This window comes from Teleopsis dalmanni, chromosome 2 (genome assembly GCF_002237135.1).
Source record: "Teleopsis dalmanni isolate 2A chromosome 2, ASM223713v2, whole genome shotgun sequence".
In the NCBI taxonomy this organism is placed as follows: domain Eukaryota; kingdom Metazoa; phylum Arthropoda; class Insecta; order Diptera; family Diopsidae; genus Teleopsis; species Teleopsis dalmanni.
Window position 1 is genome coordinate 162,167,860 of NC_051847.1, and position 15,201 is coordinate 162,183,060.

The following is a 15,201-nucleotide window of genomic DNA, read 5'->3' on the forward strand; positions in this document are numbered from 1 at the left end:
CAGATTTACTCAAAAACTCTTGCACAAGATGGGATTATTTGATCATTGAACACATGTAGGTAAGCGATAGTACTTGAATTTCGAGTGGTTACTTATTTTATTGGTATATCCGTGATTAGTATCACCTTTATAGACAAAAAAATTGAGTAAAAAACAGTTTATTCATTAGAATATGACCAAAAACCAAACCAAATCAAACGAAAGAGATGTTCCCCGTCAACAACTCAATGTGCAGATGGCTAGTTCTATAGGATTCAGGAAGGTTTATTTTCTCACAAAGTGTGCGATTCATCGATCACAATTTCCTTTTGCTAGACTTGATTTTCATAATATTACATGCTGTGATGGAATGTTAATCATTGTTCGAGATAGTAATTGGTGAAAAAACAGTTTGCCACTTGGATATGTATAGATTCACACAACGTATCTTCCTCGTTATTCAAAATACTGATGTTCTGCTTGAATTGATCGCAAACAAGAAGTGTGAAAATTTGGACAGATTTATGGGATTCTTAAAGTTTTTATTCAAGTGGTATTTTCGAATTGTTTAATCCCCTCTTAAGAATGTATTAATAATCTATTCCCATCACATTTTCCAAATTTTAATATCCAAATTTTAATGTGAAAATTTGGACAGATTTATGGGATTCTTAAAGTTTTTATTCAAGTGGTATTTTCGAATTGTTTAATCCCCTCTTAAGAATGTATTAATAATCTATTCCCATCACATTTTCCAAATTTTAATATCCAAATTTTGCATGCGGTCACAGTAGGTCAAACGTTGTTCGAATTGGTAAAAAAATAGATTTTTCATTAGATTTCTCTAAATTCATATATAGTATCTATCCTTATTTTCCAAAATGCTCATGTTGTACTTAAATTAATCGCAAACATGTAGTGTGAAGACGACCAGATTTCTGAGATTCGTAACGGTTTTATTCAAGCAGCGATATTTTAAATCTCTTTCATAAAGTGTTTGCGGTCCATCTATTGTCATTACCTTCTCTAACTTTTGATTTCCATAAGTTTGCATACGATCATAGTATATAAATCGTTGTTCGAGGTGATACTTGGTGGAAAACAGATTTCCCGCTGGCTTTTTCCAGTTCTCCATATAGTATCTATGCTCATTATCCAAAATGCTGATGTCCTCAAAGCGTCAATTCAAGCGATACATTCGCAGTGCTTAAATCCCTCTTACAAAGTGTGCGAGCTATCTATCAATATTACCTTCGCCTAGTTTTGATTTGCTTGCGGTCATAGTATGCCATTCCTTGTACGAGGTGGTACTTGGTAAAAATATATAGCAAATATGTCGTAGACACTTATTGATAAAACTTTGGGGTTTATGGTAGATATGTACAGTATAGTGAATTTCGGTTTTTTTTAATATATAATGAAATTGAAATAAAAATTATTTCTTAAGGCGTATATTGAATGTTCAAACAATCATATATTTCAGTCATCACTAAATGAATATATATATTAACAGATAAAATGTAGAATATATTCCGTGTTATGTATGTTCTTTATGTTCAGAAATCATATAAATTAGAAAATTACTAACTGATAGACATATTTATAAATACATAAATTTGAGATTTCAAAATTTTTATGAGGCAATCCCATTGCTCCATGTTCCTATTACTATACATTCTCGTAAATTCAAAAATTCGGAAAGAAACCTACAACTTTAATTTTATTCATATTAAGCCAAAGGACTCGAAATGCCGAATCAGGATGTGCGAGTGCATTACCAGCAAACGAAAAACACAATAATTTCCGGGAAACGCTCTAACCTTAGCATGTCATAAACTCGTGCATAAGTTATGACTTCATTTGGCAAAAACTTCCTCGGAGTTTTGGAGTTTCGCAGATTTGGCAGTGTGTGTAACTGTTTTGAACGGTGTACAGGATTCATGTCCTTGTTCATGTGTAAATGGGGGAAACGTGCAGTAAAATTTTTAAGTTATGTTTTTCTGAGCTTTCTTTGATTTGAGTAAAACTTTTCTTCGCTGCAACTTGCTGGCTCTGTAGTTCCTTTTTTTACATTTAGTAAAAACTCTTCTTTAGAGTTGTGACTTTTCGACTTTGCCGGAAGTCAGCATTTCAGTTCATGTATTTTTGTTTATGACTCGGCTCGACTAGCAAAGTTTATGGCATAATGCTGTGCCGTGGATGACATATCCAGCTCTTAGTTCGGAACTGCGTTAGCTTCAGTCAGCCTATGTGCTATACATGGCACATATGGAACATTTGGCAAAGGAGTAAAATATTTCATTTATTCTTATTTGTTTTAATTACAACATCATAAAATCTAATTAGACTTTGAGTGAATTATGCATGAGGATATTAATTCTTGAGTTGCAATCAGTGTCAGACACTTGTAGTTTCATTTGCAGAGACAGACAAGTTTGTGTGATGCCACTTAAAAATAATGGATTTCAGAGAAAAATTTTGGCATCACACTTTCCATTTCATTTGTACTTAGTAGTGTAGCGACGCGGTAAACTGGGAAATAGGCAGTGTACGGCGCTGCTATGATTTCAACCACATTCGATTCTCGGCACGAGTTCGGATGCGGTGCCTTGGGTGGTTGCGTTTGGGTTGCGGTGAAGGTGACATCAGTTTGACTCTGAGTTTCACATGTCAACACTGAACTGAATCGAATTGAAGTCAAGATGGTTTTTAGTTCACTGCAAATGTGTAGTTCGGCTGTGTGAATTTCTTCTACTCTATTTTCACATATGCAAATTTCAAGTAAATCAGTATCAACGCCTTCCCTACCATTTTAAATGGAAACGAAAATACAATTTAACAAAATGAATTCGTGCAGATTCATCTTAAAATGTAGCATTTCAAAAGCTTTGATACTGAATTGTATAAATTAAATTAAATTCGTAGTAGTCAAATGTGCTATTAATGCATTTCGAATAGGTTTTTAAGTGCTGTGTATGCAGCAAATAAATTCATTTTATTTTAAAATAATTTTATAAAAACGAAAAAATAAAAATGAGAGAAAAAGTAAAAAAGAATTATTTATGCAAATACTTTTTCAATTTACGAAATCTTAAATCAAAATTGGCAGATATTAGGGATCTCATTCTCGCCATCTAACAACTTTTCAAAAATTCGCAGCACTAAAGATTCTATTTAATGTATAAAAATTAGGCAAGTGCTTTATTAAAGATCTGACAGCTGCCAGGACTACGACCCTTATCAAGAGGTAATCGGGTTAAGTGAAAAGTTTGGAAAGTGCAAAAATTTCCACGATAAGCAAATAAAAGGGCAAATGTATCTATGGAACTGTTGGCGTGAACGAACAATAAATAAAATGTTAAATTCACAAATTATTAAAAATTGATATGTAAATGGATGTTAAAAAGTTTTTCCCCCTTTTGTTTAAAATCGGTTGAAGGCTATTTCGGCGAATCTTCTCTACAATCTAATGTGGTGACTTATTTAAAATAATTTCAATTTTTTAACTGTATTATTTTTTCAGCAAATATAGTAAATATTTTTGAGTAATTTTGGAAAATTAATAAGTGTTGAAAATAGCAAAATACCATTTTCCTTATTAGCTGTCATTGATGTCCGTGACCATTATTAAAAAAATATTAAAAAAGTAGTAAAAAGTATATATTTGCTTTAATGTTTAATATACACATACAAAGCTTCTTTTAATTTTTTTCTGCTGATTATGTGAAATGGGATCTCAGCCAGATGACATTCAAGTCTGACGGCTTAAGTCTTCTCAACTCATTCCTAAGAGGTGAAGAGGTGGTTTTAGTAGGTTTAAGTCTCACACTGTAGCTTTTGATGCTTTTCATCTACTGTACAAAAGAAAATATATGAGAACTGTTTAATAAGTCAGTTCTAACTGCACTTCACGAATTTCAATATATTTTTAAAAGACTTTTCTTACAATCTGACAATATTTTATAGCTTAATTCTAAAATATATCTTTGATATAGGATCTTTTTCTGTTTTGACAGATCTTTGTAACACATAAGCTTTGATAAATTCATAAAAACGGAGAAAGAATAATTTCAAGTACTATTTAAGTATAATTTACAAAAAAAAAAAAGAATTTCTGAAACAAAAAGGATTTCTAAAAGCCAATATAAAGACTCTAAATCACAACATGGAATTATTCAGAAGTGGTTTTCTGAGTTGCGTTGAAAGTAGTTAGTTATGATGGGGAACTAAAATTAGACATTATACGAGTATATAGCTACCTTTGGTCTTAGCCAAATATGCTGACCGTCCAAATGAGGTAATAAATCTGGATCTGGATATGGATATGATGAATATGGAAGACCAAATGTAATAGTAGAGAACTTAAGTGCACATTTTTATAATGTTTTGCATATAAGAATGTATTCATATGACAAAGTTGTCATCCTGAAGTAGTTTTTGCAAATCTTCCATAAGTGTTTATGACATGCTGCTTTTTCTTATTTAATGAAAAAAAAAGAAGTTGTAAGTCATCGTTTGCTGATAGAAATGCATGGTTTTGATCATTTAAAAATGGTGAAAGCTTGGTAGACCACAAAAGCGCGAGGAGAAGTTATTGGATGATGACCCAATTCAAACTCAAAAGCAATTGGCAAAAGTATTAAATATACTATGACTAAAAAACAATTATAGACGCTTACGAACAATGGAGAAGATTAATAATTTGCTAAATGGGTCCTACGCGGTTTGAATGAACGCCAAATGGAAGATCGCAAAATCATTTGAGAAATGCTGCTTCAATGTCATTAAAGAAAATCAATTTTGTATTGAATTGTCACGGAGAACGGAAAATTGATTTATTTTGAAAATAAACCAGACAGAAAAAATCGGGACTTTCACCAAGCGAAGACGGTCCTTTAAAGCAAAGGCCGCATCGCTTCGGCAAGAAGATTATGCGCTATGTCTCGTGTGACTAAAGTTGCATTGTGTATTATGAATTCTTGAAGCCTGGTGAAACCATTACTACACAAAGCTATCGTCAACATATACTTAATTTAAATTACGTATTGATAGACAGGCAACCAGAATGGGTTAGAAGACATTGGCTTAGTGATTTGTTACACAGCAATGTTCCATCTTATATAGCAAAATCAGTGAAAGACACACTTTAAAAACGTTTCGTTAGAACATCTCTTCGCAACCGTCGTACTTTTCCGAACGGCTGCCATTTGTCTATCACTTCTTCGCATCAGTGGAGTATAGGTGTCATAGAGCAGCACTACAGCAATTCTGAAGAAGTTGGACAATAGCTTGACGAATGGTTTGCCGTAAAAAACAAGCAGTTTTTCTGGTATGGTTCTTATAAATTACCTGAAAGATAAGCGAGATGTGTAGAACGCGATAGTTAATTAAAATTAGATTTTAAAACGGGTTGGGAATTCCTTACCACTACACTGCATCCTTCGAAGATTATTGTAACATACCCCTTTTAGTTCCATAGACGAGTAGCAGTTAAAAACGCCATTATGTCCTTTAGAGAGATGTTGCCTCATTTCGTTATAAGTGGATAGGCAGTGAATAAGTACCGAAGTCTGAGTCTGGCGTGACTATCACAGTGACACAAAATGTGTTCTTCGCAACAAAGTCTGCAGCTATCGTCTCTAGTAATACCTAGGTTCGGTAGATGTTTTTTAACTCTGCAATGCCCAGTGAGAAACCCTGTGAAAAGTAGGATGCCACTCCTGTTCAGCATAAGCAGCTTCCTATTTCTGGCTTTTGATTGATACGGCATGGATTCTTTAGCTTGCCTGCAGGCAATTGTATTATCCCAATCAGTTTGAATTTCTTTTTCCAGCCACTCACTAATTTTAATTTTGAAAAAGCTGCATGAAAGACCACAGAATGAATGTGGCTCAATATAATATGAGGCCGTCCCTTTTCTGGCTAGTTCATCTGCTTTTTCGTTTTCCTTAAATCTGTTGTGCCTTAGTATCCATATTAAGTGAACTATGTTCCTTTCAGCAAGGTCTTTGAGAAGTAAAAGGCATTCCCACGAACGCGATAGTTAATATTTTGAATAAAAAAAAAGAAAGAACTTATACATGCATTATATATGTAGAAAAAAAAGAGTAGCTTTGAAAAAATTAAGAATAGGCGAACCCAGAAGTTAACTTTCAATTCGTTGAACTTGTGTTTCCAAAATAAAGCTGTAGTTTATAAGCTCGTTCTAATTTAAAGTGCTTTGGTTGGTTGGTAAGTGCTTTGGTTGGTGTCACTAATTAAATAAAAATAAGTGACAATAAAACCTGGAACTTGAGCATTTTAAGTTTGTGCAGCCTTGGCTTCTTGTGGATAAACACGATTAGTCATCGCTTCTAATTTGACAGGCACGAGTTCTAAGCCTGGCACTTGCAGTCCAAACAAATTATATACGGACTATAAACTAATTAAATAAAAATTCGATTATTCCAAAGGCCACTGATGATGAGTACTTGGCAATACTCGAAACAGCGTTGTATGGTCAGCCAAACTTCAATAAAATTAAAATAAATTTTTGTGTTTATCCTTTATTTCTTTCTTTGCTATTCAAAATTCCTCTAAATATGTAGATAACAACATAAAATAAGAATAAAAAATAAAAATCAACTTACAAGTTTTTTATTTAAAGATTTACATAAGTCTCTTTAAAAGCAGAAATAATAATAAAATAAACAATATTCTAATCTAAAATAAAATAAATTTTTCAATGCTTAAATTTTGTGTTATAGATATTAATAAAGATTTGAGATTTTAAACAAGTATTATTTTTTAAAATAAATGTTATATCTAAATAAAATGTTTTAAACAATTAAAATGGTAAAAAGACACAATTTAATTTCTTAATTATTAAAAATTTAATATGTAAACAACTTTAAAATTAATTATATAAAAACAAACAATTTTTTTTTATGTATGGAAACAAAATCTAAAACATAGACTCCACACTTCAAAATCAAAACAAAATATGCTTCTTTCCACTTGTTGTAGTATTTCCCACACATCACAACTCTGCACAAGTGTTCAAACCAGAAACATAGAAATATAATTCTATGTTTTTGCTTAAGCTTCGCGCTCAGTTTCTCATTTCATATTCAGCACTTCGCTGTCTAATAAGTTTGTTGCTTGATCTGCTCGAAACAAGTCTTTTGTTTTGTCAGTGCGAAGCAGAGATCAGTTCATCAAAAGTTGTTCGTGGATTGAGTCGTGGTTGCGTACGAAAAGTTTGAAACGGTTTTTACGGTAAACTGTGCAAAACGGGAAAGTTTTATTGAACTTATGAAATTCAATTTGAATTTTAAATATTTTACTCTACAAAAGTAATTATCATTTTATTTATTTTTGATATATTAAGAATAAATGTGAAATTATATAGTAAAAGAAATATTAGTGAAATATTTCGATTTCAAGTATTAAAAAAATAGTAATAAAAATTATTATGCAAATAACCGGATCTCTAGCTAAGATCTATTTATTCAGTGTTTGTTGAAAATAGTGAAAAATATCTATGTATGTGTGTGTGAATATGTGTGGTTTTGCATATGCACGAGTACACGACACACTCGAAATGGGTGTAGTGCGCATTGTTTTGCCGTTCATGTGTTCTCTGTTTGATGATAAGAAAAAGAAAATAATGAAATTAAAAATAAAAAAAAAATACTTAAAATATTATTAAATCTAAGAATAAAAATAAATAAACATTTTTTTTGAAATAGTGAAGAAATTTATTAATAATACTTGTTTTGGGCAGTTTCGTTGTTACGCAGTCACGGGAAATTGCGCCATTCACCCATAAATGAGAAAAGAGAAATCGACCCCGTCTCCGTCTCCGTTTCCATTCACTAGTGCAAGTTAAATTTTCTTTTAAGCGACTTTTTGTTTTTATTTTAAAATATTTTTAGTTTTTTTTTTAAATATTTACTTTACTGCAAATGAAATTCGCGAATGTCAGTGCATTAAGAGAAAAAGAAGAAAAATCCATATAAATGGATTTGTGTATCTACGGGACTCACATGGAAGCACTCACCTGGGGCAACGCCCGCCGCAACGATAATAATTCAGTTTTAATTAAAATATTCATCAATGTTTGTTTATGAAATTTTGATGAATTATATTTTTATTTTACGAATTAAAATAAATAGTTCCAATTAAATTACCGAATAAAAATAATAAGAATTTATTATGTATTAGTTAATGTTAATATTAATAATATTATATAAAATCTCAATGAAACAATTTGCATAAACATTTCATAATTTCAACTTCAAGTGATTTAAAATAATTAATTAATTTATAGTAATTTTTAGTATATTCAAAAATATTAAATATTTTTACAAAATTAAACATAAACTGCTCAATTAGAGTTAATAGTTGAAATAATTTTCAAAATAAATATTTGAATTTTAAATATCAAAAAAAAAGTCAAATTACGTGGTAAAATGATACCATTTGTTAAAAAAATAGACAAATTTGTCCATTGATTAAACTAACTATAAATAGAAAATTAATTAGATTGAGTAGGACTAAGATCGGTGACTTTATTTCTATTCTAAACGTTTATTATCTAATAAATAGGCACGCACAGCGATTAGGAGGAAGAGAAAAAATTATTAAGCTTATTTACTGGGTAAATAACTAAGTAGCAATTAGCTGAAAACAATAATTACTTATTTACTTACTTAAATGGCCATAAGAATCCATTACCCGGTTTTGGCCTGACGCAGCATTTTTCTCTGTGTTTCTGCTACATATGTACTCACCTTCTCCATTCTCGTGTATTAAGTGCGGTTAGTGCTTACTTAGCTTAATCACTTCACCGGAGACAGTGTCAACCTCGACGTCTTCTTCCTTCAACTACTGCTTTCTACTACTGCTTTAAATTGCTTTTTCAGTGGAGCATCGTCATTCAATGAACACATTTGTAGGATATTCTGCCATTACAATGAACACCACCTCTCCATGATAAAATTAAAAAGATCAGATGATATGAGATCACGTTGTCTTAAGCCTTGCATGGTATCAAAAGACTAGATCCTACCTTGACTGAACTGTAGGTACTGCACACTCGTTTTAACTTAGCAGAGATACTAGGCTTAGGCATTGCGGTGTACAGGCGAGTCCTTATTGGTCTAACAGTGAGTAGAGTTTTTATATTTCACACAATACTGTTGAAAGGACTTTGTACGCGACAGATATTAGGCTGGTCTCGTGATAGTTGGATTGAAAATAATTGGTAAAACTTTTTTCAATATCAGGTGCTTTATAAAGAATTATGAGTAACATTAGTGTAAGGAATTTATGTAAGATATAGGCTTTAATGTGGTATATAGTATCTAATACCTCTAGAAAATTATATATTATAGTATGTGCCTTGCAATATGATGCAAACGATGCAATGGATAGGCGGAAGCGTAAGAGTTACATTATATGAAGAGGAAGAGGAAGCAATTTAGGGCTACAATTTTTAGCAAATGTTTTATAGTTATGGGTTACTTTATAAACAATGATTTTAAAGCAAGGTAGAGGAAAGAATTCTAAAGTATACATTTATTATAGAAAAAAGCAAATTTAATAAGAAGATAGGCCCTAATTATTATTAAAGCTTTCATCGCTATGTGGCGCTTTATAAAAGAAGCATTTTATATTAGGAGGAGGAGGAAGAATGATCAATAATTCTTTTCTTATTGTGAAAATAGCAAGATGTAGCAAAAGGCTAGGCTACAATTATATTGATAAACTTTCGTTATGTGACATTTTATAAGGAATGTTTCTTATATCAACTAGGCTACGGATATATTGGTAAACTATTTAACTATCGGTATGGGGTGCTTCATATAGTTTAAAGAAAACAAATTGTTTAAAGTGAAAGTAGAAACCAGTTTTGCATAAAACTATATAATATGTAACAACAAATCATTAGAATCTTTTATATAATATAAGTTAACTTGTAGCCAGTCATTGTCTAATGACCAGTTTGTAAGAAATTTAAAAGTATTTTATAACAAAATAATTTGTTTAACACTTAAACCAGGAATGTAACTTATTTAAACACAATGATTAGGTTGAGTATTAAAGGGGGGATAAGAATCCTAGGATATACCTAGCGTGTGTGACACACTAATATATAACCTTTATAGGTTAGAATACAGAATATGATATATATATTCTAAATAAACTTAAAATAGAAAGTAATCAAATCATTAAGAATTTCATAGCTATAATAATAAGTTTATTTCCCATAAAATGAAATCTTATGAAGTGCGTTAATTTATTTATTTTCCATTCTACCTAATTCTACCCAAATCTAGATTTATAGTTTATAATTAATAGAGCAGAAAAAAACGCACTGTTACTAATATCGTGTAATGAATGTGAAAGTTTCCAAAAATAAAATGTTGTTTAAAAAAAGTTCAAAGTTTTATTTTAATATGCGATTTATTTAAGATTTTTGCACTTAATATGCTCTGCATGGAATCGTGATAATTAAAAAATTTAGCATTTATACATATTAGAGATGTAAAATAATAATGACTCAGCATTCTAAATCTTTAAATCTTAACTTTATTTTAAAACACTTATTAAAGAAGGGTTTTAATTGGTGCTAAATTTCTAAATATTTTGCTAAATGCTGAAATATTTTCTCAAAAATAAAGGCCACAAATCTATTTTTAAGTCATATATATGACTATATATACTATGATTTATCATTATGATTTAGTTATCACTGACTAACCATCGTCTGCATTAAAATGTTTAATTGATTTGCTTAATGTAGCCTTAAATATTCAGAAAAATTACTAAATCAGCACTGCAACAAAAGCTTCATCGATTGTCGCAATATTTATGTCAGCCTTTATCGATAAATACCATAATTATTTAGGATTTTTACTATTTACTGCAGCAAAATATATCGGTTTCTCTATGAGCTTTCGTTGTACTAAATCTTATGGAGCAAGTTTAGTAATGAAGTACGTATGACTTTAAGCAATTTATCTTGCAAAAGTATTGCTTGCTACAAGCATTAGGCATTATTTTATCTAATTATCCAATTGTTTGCTGACAGAGCAAGCAATAAATAACTCACTTTTTTGCATTTGCTGTCATTATATCTCTTTCCAGATTGTGAATAAAAATAAAGACTTCTTTTAGTTTTCCATTTAAGCAAGAAAAAAAAATTTAAAAAAGTATCTATGCAAATTTTTTTTTATCACATTATTATATATAATCGTCATATAATAGCAACACTTGACATTGTCTCTTATAATATTACTTTTATTATTGCTCGAAAACGTATTTACATGTAATATTTGTATAAAAGAAAATGATATATATTTAAAAATTATAGAAAGAAAATCTTTTATTTTTTCCAGTTTTTTTCCGGTGCAATATTACTCTCAGAAAAACTATTACACTCAGCTAAAATTTTTCTAAAAAAATGATCAGGTCAAAGCCAAAGTTGGGCTTCATTGCATTGGGACTATAAGACTAACTTTATGTCTTCAATAATTTATAGCAAAATGACAAATAACTTTATAAGTCTTAATAAATTAACTGTGCCTTGCTCTGTCAAACTTTTCGCAAGACAATAATCATCAAGAAAATTGTTGGGATTAACAAGCGCCTGGGTTCCATTATAATAGTACTTTAGGACTTAATTTATGTATTCAATCATCTATAGCAAACTATATATAAAGCTTATAAGTTTCAGTTAGTCACCTATGCCTTGCTCAGTCAAAAGTTAACTACTAACAGGAGAATTTATCATCAGGGAATATGTTAAGACTCATATGGGTCTGAGTTCCAATATAATAGTGCTGTAGGACTTACCTCATCTTTTCAAAAACATTTTGTAGAATAATAAAGCAACTAATAAGTTTTATTCAGGCAACTGTGGCTTGTTCTGCCATGAGTTAACTCTCCATAGGACAGTTTATCGTTATCCCATACCTTCATCTTGACAGGGTCTCTTTATAAAGGTGCATTGTACTTATATGAAAGAATGTTAGATAGAATCAAAAGGGTCAATAATTTATTTTTAATTAATATGATTATGAAAGTTTGGTATCCCTGCTTCCAGTTGAATTAATTGTAACTTTTCAAATGCTTTCATAAAGACTAGTAACTAATATATGATTTGAGAGTTTAAAAGATCAACTGATAATATAAGTACTCTAAATATTTTATATTATTAGATAGAGAGATAGATAGAGAGATATGAGTAAATTAAGTAAATATCTATATAAAATTTATTACAACTGAAATTATAAGTTATTGATAAAATTGATATTGACAGTTGATTGAAAACAGAAGAGCTCTGGTTACCCAAAAAGCGAGGTGTAATTTTTAATTATTTCAGCGTTTAGTTTCATTTATTTTGTTTATGTTTTCAATTACTTATCCAAATTAATTTATTTTCAAATTTCAAATTTAAATCAACAGAAAATATTTTGAAAATTATTTTGGTGCGAAAGTGAAAACTGCGATGCAGAATGTGTTTTTGTAGTGCTGCGCTCGCGGAAAACCGCAGAAATAATAAATAAACTTCACCGACACAAATTCAAATTCCGCTCACATGTTTTTCGATAGAAACTAGAAACTCGGCGAGGTTTTGAATAATAATAATAATGAGGTATTGAAATTTATATTTACATATGCATAAATATTTGATGCGGGGAGTAAACATAAAAATAATTGTTTTTTTTTTTGTAATTTAAATTAAGTAATTGATTAAGCTCATTCCACGCACTCGTTTCATTTAATTACACTTTCGCTTTAATTACTTTTCCGATTTTGATTTTTGGGTGCCTAAACAAACTTCATTTTACCTGTGCATTGTATGTTTATTAGTTTAATTTGGTTCAAAATTAGTTACTTAATAGTTTTTAAGTGAGCTTAAAAGTTCTTTCGTCAATAGCAATATTTGCTATATAAATAATTTTCCTAAATTTTTTGGTAAACCGTTGAAAAGATTCTTTTAAGTTTACCAAAACAGCTATTATGTTTACACCGTTATTTCTATTTCTATATTTAATAATTTTATGATTTATGATTTTATAGAAAATTTTATGCAAATAATATTTATTCTATCTCGAATTTAAGCCAATTTCATCCATATGCCACCTGAAATGCCTAGATGTACAATACATCTCAATATAAATATTCATGGTATTACTTTGAATATTGTGAAACTAGATTAGCTACTATTATACTATTATTTCTCAGACTGTGCTCAACGAAGCGCTTAGCTAATAATAAAAAAATTATCAAGTGTCCGCATAAAAATATGTTTTTTACGTAAGAATAATAATGGAGTATATAACTGCGATATGAAAATCGCAGTACTCTGAGTTGTTTACGTTTCCAAAAACACCACATGACTGACCTAGTTTGCGAACTTCTGATATAAATATGAACCTCTGGTATAAAAGTGAAGTTCCGGTTTAATTTGTGAGCCTTGGTATAGTTTAAAAACCAAATATCAATATTAGAATGATACAGGAAATTTCATTTCACTTTTAGACTCAATCTTGACAAGCACAAAGACAGTGATAGAATTGTCATCACATTTCATATACAGATCATATTCTGTCATCGCAGGTATTCCAATCTTATTGAGGTTATAGAGTAGGTGGTTAAGATATACCATTAAGTGCCCTCACATTCCAAGTCAAACCAATATTTTGTCACCTAAGACAAACCCATCTTGTTACGATTGTAGTACAGGTTAAAAAGTGTAGTCAAAAAATACACCAGTAACGAAAAATAAAGACCAACATTGTTTGTGTTTGTTTTATTAATAGTTTGGAAATATTATGCATTGAGACTTAGGTGCTCTATTGTCCTAACAAAAGTTGTGTTAATAGATCCTTACTTTTAAAATACGTGACCACGGTTTTAAATTATTCAATGCGCTAAGTAAAGCAACAAAAAAGGTTAATAAGAAAGAGAATTTAAATTCGCTTAGATCATTTCATTATACGTTTGCAGAGATAGATAATCCTTTTTGAAATGGTACTTCAATGTGCAGTGTTCTGTCAGAAAGCTTATAAGTATGTTAATAAACAATCTGCTCAATGTAAACAGTCTTTTCAAATTGTCATGCATGAGTTGAAGAATCTTTTAATTAGTATTCGACTTTTATGGTTCACGCAGTGGTCAATTTTACTGACGACTAATAATGTCGTCCTAATTAATTAAAGTCTGACTTAGCATTTATTTGTTTTCTTCATGCCATGGTCTCTAGCTCAAAGTAACTCAGTTGCTGTGTCCCAGTTCATAGGTCTGAGGCTATAGGATATGCAAACTAATTTTGATAAATTTTAAGACCAATCAGGTAACACAATGGACCTATAAGCCTAAGTGGATCCCTTGGAATCACCGGTATCACCTAGATTTTAAGCCTTATCAGGTAGTTAGTTTGTCAATCAGTATGTTGATAAACATTTTTATTGCATTCTTAGATATTTTTTAATGGAGTGCATGTGTGTCAATTTTTTTAGTAGTAATTAAATGTATTTAATATGAGTTATACTGATCTTTTTTGGAGTAAATCTAATACGATTTCTTAATACTCTTTTATGAGTTTGCTGTTTTTTTATATATTTTTATTTTTATATATTTTTTATGCATTTTATTATATTTTTTATGTATTTCATTATTAGTTTATACTATTCAATTTTAATTGTTAAAAGTATCTTTATGTTTGATGCAAATTGTTTCATTAATTCAGTTTTGTGTGTTTAATAACGAAATAAAATGTGACCAAGCGATTATAATTTATAACAAATTTTTAATGAAATTTTATGTGAACCAATTAAATAAACTGAAAAAGCATAAATTGTGGTAATTAAAACAAAAATTTAAAAAGGTTTTATAAATGAATCTGAAATTGTGAGTTGCGAAATTCGAAATAAACATAAGTGACTTTAAAGGTAAACCGCAAAAAAGCTTCAATTGCAGTAAAATGTATCTCATCGCTACATTGTCTGGCGAGTATGGAATTGTTGAAAATGTGTAATATGTTTAATCGATTTTTTTATATTATTTGGAGCGTCAATCAAAATTACTTTTAGTATTTCGTCAACTGTTAAAATATTTACCAATGAATGTCAAAAACTCATTATAAAATTTTATTTCGACAATAATTTTTTTTTTGCGTGAATTTTGCGGGAGTTTGAATTATTTAGTTTCGTCAAACGGAAAAAGTAG

General features: G+C 30.0%; 1 protein-coding gene across 1 annotated transcript in view; it reads left to right on the forward strand.

The window, feature by feature from the left end:
- Positions 1-7,152: 7,152 nt before the first annotated feature.
- Positions 7,153-15,201, forward strand: part of LOC119676046 (tyrosine kinase receptor Cad96Ca-like) — a 65,591-nt gene continuing 57,542 nt past the window's right edge. The window contains exon 1 of the mRNA XM_038087269.1: positions 7,153-7,313. The gene's annotated coding sequence lies outside the window, so the exon portion shown is untranslated. The remainder of the gene's footprint in view (positions 7,314-15,201) is intronic.